The following is a 7,636-nucleotide window of genomic DNA, read 5'->3' as shown; positions in this document are numbered from 1 at the left end:
TCTTCTGCTGCACAGGGTGCATCTCCGGCCCGTTCGTCCGCGGCTACACGGATTTTACATCCGAAGCCTCGGCAACTGGGCACCACACAACGCGCCCGCAACAGGCGACGGATTATCCTGTCGAGGATTCGGAGGAAGTTGACTACGAGTCGGATACGTTTTTCCTAGGATGGAAAGAAGAGGAGAGAGAGGTGCGCCAACGGCGCGACGAAAGCCCTGCTCAAACCTTGCGGACATCTTATCCGTTGCTCGACTTCACGACTTCCGGTAGAAGTGGTATTATTACAAATCGTCTCGGTGAAGTACGGGAGCAGCAGTTAAGGGCTGCCAACAGGGCGGCTGTCATGCTCTCGTATCCACGGAAGGTCCTTGACCCTCGTGTGGAATACGGCTTCTGCTCGGCAGATCCCGCTCCTGAAGCGAAGGACGCGATCACTCGATATACGTTGTCGGGATTCCGGCCACTACACAAGCTGAGCAAGACCAGCGGAAAGCTCTTCAAGCTCGCTTTTTGGTACCTCAAGAAAGCCCAATGGATAGGTACAGCGCTCAACTTCGCGCTCAAAGCGGATGTGCTCCTGTACCCGCAATGCGAACTAATCCTACGGCGCTCGCCCCTGGCAAAACCGATGCAAATGATGAAGAGCTCTTTTAGCGATGGGTGCGGCGGCACCGGAAACTTTCCTCGCTGTCTTATGTACAGCGGAGCCACAAGGAATTTGGCGTGCGAGTAGAACGCCATCTTCAATATGATTTTTTGCCAAACTCAAGGCGCAACACCGAATCCGTTCGGATTTTGCCCTGCGACATAAGGAATAATCCATCACGCCCCCGCAAGCTCTGTGGTTTTAACAAAGGTGAGTCGACGACCACAGCAGCCCAGGACCATAGCTTGTGCCCAAATCATGACCCTCTGGCTTTCTGGACTTCTGCCGAGGAGCGTGGAAAATACGACGACGCGAAGCAACTGATCATAGGCGTTTCAGAAGTCTGGGCAGCGCCCCCCCAAACTTCCACGAGTTCTCGGAGTTTTGGTATCCTCGCCAAGTCAATAGATATTGAGTTTGACCCTGTCGACTACGCCGACCCACAAGGCATTCCACGCGATAACGGACGCCGCTGTTCTCATCGAGAAGAGTGTGCAATGGGCGAGAAAAACTTGATCGATCGCCTTTTGGTGACTCGCGATGCTCTTTGAGCACTGGAGGACAAAGTCCGTCGTCATCGGCACTCCACCGAGCATCTTGCCGAGGTCGCATACCGCTGTGCGGATACCCTCGATAGCTTGGAGCACTTTGTGCACCGACTGCCTCACGTCGAGAGCTATCGCGCTCTATCGGAGCGGCTACAAGCCGTTGAACATACAAATTCATCACTTCGTGCGGTGGTGAAGCGCCTGGCGCCGTTAAAGATAGAGATGGTTGCGCTTCGTGCTCAAAATCAATTGCTGGTTCAGCTTCTGGGGTGGCGCGATTACTTGCGCCGGATCTCAGTACGGCTTAAGCAAGCCACAATGGATGCGCATCTTTCTCGGAAGGCTTAGCTTATACGCAAGGCCTCGCTTAGCCACGGAGTGTTGCAGCAGAAACTGCATGTGTATGAAGGTTTTAAGCATATAATAAAAATAATGTTCCGATCTCAATGTTTTTGACATTTCTTCTGCTATTGCGTCTGCATTTCATTTCTGCAGGGCTTGGCTTTCAGCCATCGCATCACGAACGTGTCGTAGGACACCTAATCTGGTAGACAAGAAGTCTCCGACTTCATTACGAGCAGTGAGGGGGTTGACATCAGCCAGCCGCACGGCTGTTTCTACCCTGCCGAGAGGATATAAGCGTCAGCGGGACACGAGGCTGAACAAGCCCGTTCACGTAGAAAGGCGTGAAGCCGGAAGACGCATGCACTGCAAAGTTCAGAGCGAGCTCCAGAAGTCGCAGCATGGTGCTCCAGCGCTTCGGCGTCTCAGCACAGACGCTGCAAAGAACGTCTTCAACGACGCAATCACGCGCTTAGTTTGATAATCGGTCAGCGAATGGTCCGCCGTTGACATACTCAACTTGGTCCCCAGCACCTTGGAGATTGCCGACCAAAACTTTTCAGTGAAGCATGGTTCTCTGTCGAAGACAATTGACCCCGGAGATCAATGTTGTCAAAAGACACGATCCACAAACAGCAGTGGTGTATCTATACCGTCTACGTATCATTGGCTTTCAATGAGATTTTCAGAATTAGCACACCATCAATGGGGTCCGGCACCGCCGAAAGATGAGACAATGCTCAAACCGTCGAAGAAGACCACGACACCCGTGTTGCTCGCCAAGTTTTCGGCAGGCCAAACACAAAGTACATATATATGGACTGCGAACACTCGGAGGGAATTGGTAAACTGACCAGCGGCGCCGTCGCATTCGGAGAGGGTTCACCATTTGACGCGTCCCGCACGTGCGCACATATATTCTCGTTCATTACGAGTAGTGGCAACGCAGAGCTGTTCGTCTTCTCACGACCGAGAATACCACTCAGAAGGTGTCGAGTGACTCATAAAAGATAATTTACTTCAAATCCTCATCGTGAGAAACCTCAATTCGTGGCGTATCCGTCGAGTCGGCGCTATAATACTGCAATCTATCATGCACGCAGTTACGACGACAACTTCTTGTCCGAGTCTTCAGACTCCTTGCTCCCGAGAGCATGTAGCAGCACCTTGCACATATCATCACTCGCGTACTCGGCGCGGATTAAATCCTTCACGGACGACGTCACCGTCGTGACATGAGCAAGCTCTTTATCCGGTTGGTGTGACAACACATCAGCCATAGCATTTTACTGTCCTGGCTTATACCTCACCTCGAGGTTATATTCTTCGTAGAAAGAGATCCACCTGGTCATCATCCTCTGCAAGAGGTGAGGCGACTGAGTCACAATGCGCTGTGACGCATGATCGGTGTAGATCACAAACGGCTTTGAGCCAAGCAGGTGCAACCTGAACTTGAAAAGTGCATACTTCATCGTGAGTAATTCCTTTTCATTGTCTTCTCCGCAGCATTAAGCTGGCAAGATTCGAACGCGAAACCCGATCTCGCCCATCGGCGTTTGCTTGCAGCAGTGCACAGCCGATGGCAAAGTCCGAAGCGTCACAGATGACACTAAAAGGACGATCAGGGTCTGGCAGTATAGGAGGTGGATGAAGAAGGTTGTCTTTGACCTCGTCAAAAGCCTCCCGATGCTTGGTGTCCCAAAACCATACCGCATCTTTCTAACGTAATTCGACAATGACCGTGCCATCTCCAAATAATCCGCACTAAACATGTTGCAAGTAGTTGGCGTGGCCAAGCCATTTGCGCAAGTACTTTCGGCTCTTTGGAACCGGCCAGTCCACCATGGCCTTGACCTTAGCAGGATCCGCTCGAAGGCCGCGTTTCCTAGTGAAGCACCTGATAGGGGATCTCTTCAGCGCCGGAGATGCTCTAATCTGCATTGGCATACGGGTTATTTGAGCGCTAAAACTCGAGCACCGCTCCCGAATGGACGATGTGGTTTTCTCACCTGTCCGCACGACGGTGGACGAAGTCGTCGTCAAAGTATGTATGTGCGTACGCCCGGTGGGGCCTGAACAACTGCGTGATAAGACGATTAAATGTTGCTGGTGCATTTGAAGAATTACCAGCCACTCCCAATGCATGCTGATCAGAGTACTCACCGCTGTCAGCGAAATAACACTCGCTCTCATAAGCAATTGGTAATACCCATCGACCAAGTCGAGTGCTCTGTACTTTGTACAGCCAATTAGTGTTCTGGTGAATATCCTTCCTAGGATTTGGCGTCTGTGCAGGAATGGTGGAAGCGTTGAGCTTATTGAAAGCGTGAACGATACTTCACTTTCAGTTCGTCTTCCGGACACAAACGTGGGTGTCGAATGGGGAAACTTACGATCACGCACCATTCCTGCGTCGCGCATCGCACAAAAAAGTCGTCAGTGACGACACACTGCTCCTTAAGCCGAGACCTCGTTTCGGGAACTAAATGCGGCGTGTTACGCTATATTTGATTCCCGAAACCAGGTCGATCTCATAACGTACACCTCGTTCCGGAGATAGAACCGACGGCGGGTCCTTGGAGACGTCGCCTTGACCAAAGATAAATACGGATCTGATTGATTCTTCAGGATCGAAGATCCACTTCGTACGCCCAGCACCCTCTTGGTGTCCTCCAGGACAACTTCATCCAGAAGCGACGACGACCTTATCTCCTCGTTCGATCTTATAATGACCACCCCGGCTAAATTGCTTGCCTTCAAGGCGCCGCCAAACTCTTCGAAGAACATCTAGATCCGCTCACGAAGAGCACCTACCGCGGGAATATCCTCGAGGGTGACGGCGCCGTCTTCCTCTCCTGTCATATCGATGACAAGGATGTATAGCTGTGCGCTATCGTCTACGATAGACAGACCCTGTGTCAGGGTCGACGCCCTGCGTCTTGCAGATAATTAACAACATGCCGGCTTCCCCCTATGGAGGTGGTACGTCTTATCAAGACCAGCACTCAGCGTTGTCCAGTGTCCCTACTTCCTACCCCATCGAAGCCTTGATGTTATTAACAACATCCGACGAAGAGCTGCTATTTACGCAATCTTCATCCAGCGGGTAACTTGCCACTCCACGCGCATCAGAAAGGCCTTGCCCAAGATGCCTCGGACTTCCTCCGACCATGCTACGCATGGCATACAGCAGCTGCTTTGATACTTGAGCAGTGCTCAGTGGGTTCCGTGCCACTCCACGCGCATCACTGGGGCCTTGCTCTCGATGCCTCGGGCCCTCGCCGACTAAGCCAATCTTGGTTTTGCAGCAATTGCTTTTTTACATGAGCAGTACTCAGTGGGTTACGTGCCACTTTACGTTCAGCCCGCGAGCCATGCTCGGGACTCTTGTCCGATACTTATTCGGCGTTCAAAAACTCGAATACTCCGGCATCCAGCACATTGACCGTGCCGGATGAGTTTTCGCATCAACAGCGCTTCTGCTACCTAGCAGAGGTGGGTTCATGACTCACCAAAGCTCCACCAGGAGACGTGTGCGTAGCGCCCAAGATACTCGACCTCCAATCGATCCATGGCTCATGGTGCTCCAATCATGCCATACCAAGGATGAGGGTATACCTTGAATCCAAGTTTAAGCCTATGCAGCGTTCCACGCTATCAAAGTCAAGAAACATGACACTGATATTCACAGGGACCCTCGGTACAGTGACACAAGCCTCCATCGCTGAGCAACCATTGTCGGTGTCACTCAACCGCGCTCTCAGCGCCTCAGCCTACAGCTGACTTCCTTCGATCGTGGACCGTCGAGCATTATTGCACGACGCCTCAGATCGATCAGAATTTTCCAAGGCTTCTAAAGCCCTTCACGGTCACTTTTACGACCAGCAAGCCCGGCTTGCATACACGTTCCGTACGGAGCTCTTCGGGACTGCGCTCTGCTGCCCTCTACCTCCTTGAGGCACAACAGATCTTATTTCTTCCCCAGTAAGGCATCCCACGCCTGCTGGGTGTTATCGTTTCCCGGACAAACCAGACTGGTTAGAAGCGGACGTCGGTCCGATAAACCTTTGCGCGCCTTGCGCAGGGTACAACTAGTCCGAAGGTGAGAGTTGTATCCTCAGACAAAACACTGTCAGTCGGAGCTCTCCCTCCTCTTTCTTGGCATAGCAGAGATCCATTGGCTCAAGCCCGCTCAACGAGTTCTGAGGGTGTGTGTGCATTCCAACCAAGCCGTGCCGACTTAAAGTTGAATTTGGAAGTCAATGCCGTATTTACCGCTACTTCAAACGAAGACAAGTGCACACGGAAGACTCCCATTCTGGCCACGCCAGAGCGGAGGTCCTCAATAACGCGAACACTGTGACCGCCTCCGGAAGAGGATTTGCTGCAATACCGGCAATGAGAGTACGCGATTCTTGTACAAAGTCCACCAATTTCTTCTTGCCCTGTCGGCTGGCAAAAAAACGCGATCGCACGCGATATGCATGGTCAGGCGACAATAACACTTGCTAAAGCTGACGCTTTAGCACCGTCCAGGAGGTCAAAGCCGCTTCGACCGAGATTCCGCACGTCAGTGCCGATTCTCGCACTCGACCACCGAGCTCGGAGATAGCTAGCACCACGCGCTGTTACTCATTCTGGACCATAGCGGACGCCATGACCATCTCGACCTCTCTCACTTAGAGCAGGAGATTCTCTCCATCTTTGCCCTCGAAGGATTTAACACACCAAATAAGCGGCTTGGGACAGGGGGTATAAGCCGTCGTTGGCGGTGGTGTCATGGACGCAGTCGATGCCGACATCTTCTTCCCTATGTGCTTTAGCAGAGCAATTTCATGGCCTTAAACGCCTCTAGGCGCGCGCTGACCATCTTGTGCAACCGACACCATTGTGTAATGACAACATTTCGTGTGACCCACACCCTTCCTACCTGGGCATGTCACAAATAGGATTCGAATCGCCGATATCAGTCCGAATGAATACCATAACATAAAACAGCTTTTTATCGAAATGGTAGGTGTCATGCGATGACGTCTGGAGCAAGTGCAAGGATTTGCAACGCGACATTCCGATACAAGATTCAAGCAAAACATAACAAGATGCAGCGGAAAAAAGGCTGTTGGCCTATCTACATTTGCAGTGTCTGCGATCGACAAGACTAAGTTCTCGATATGAAAACTTAAACTTTTACGGTCACAGCAAAACATGGTTTGAGGTAACCTTCAATCCTGCCAAGGAGAATGCAAACACATCAAGAGCATTCCGTGAACTTTCTATTGCCATGAACATGACCCTGCTTTAATAAGCAGGTTGAATGTCTCTAAATAGAGCGTCATCTCAGCCATCCACTGTAGCTAGGCTTTCTCTGCGTTTGGGTAGTGATACGGTCTGGATCGCTGTAGATATCAGTGCAATGGCATGTCTTCAAGAGCAATAAACGGCTAATGTTGGTACTGGTCGTACACCAGCAGTTTCACATACCGTTTACGTACCACTTTCACCAAGAGAGCTCACGAAAGCTTGCTATGAAAGAGTCGTCCTCAGTCGGCACTGCTGTGTGAGCAAGGGATGACCCACTTCTACGTGACGTATTTAATAGGCGACTAGTTACCTGTATAGTTTCCAGTATTGACATAGTGGAAGGGTTTGAAAGTTTATAGGAGTCAAAATGACAAGATTAACTGGTGCAGTTGACCTCTATGTCGAAGAAGCTTTCTACGTCAGAAAAAAATTAGTGTCGCTTAGCGCAGCGCGCTTTCATCTAAGTATTAGGACACGGCTTGTTTCGAGTTCTTGTTCGAAAGCTATAACTGCTATCTTAGGAGAGGAGCACATCTGTTAGCAGAAACAAGTATGCGATGATGATTCACATCAATACCCACGTCGAGCTGTATTTTAGTAACGCTCATGTGGGGTGTCTGCTTTGCTAGAGCTGATTTATAAAGCTGTGATACGGGCAAGGTAACGCGTCATTCTAGCCCAGTTAGCGAAAGGAGTGCGATAATCTTTTCACTATAGTCGGAATTTAAAACCCAAAGTATATTGTTACGACAGCTCCTGCTCTATTTGCAGGAGTACTTTTGATGAGTTGTAACCTGT

The sequence above is a fragment of the Plasmopara halstedii genome (genome assembly GCF_900000015.1).
Source record: "Plasmopara halstedii genome assembly, contig: Scaffold_350, whole genome shotgun sequence".
Lineage (NCBI taxonomy): Eukaryota > Oomycota > Peronosporomycetes > Peronosporales > Peronosporaceae > Plasmopara > Plasmopara halstedii.
This window is presented reverse-complemented; position numbering follows the sequence as displayed.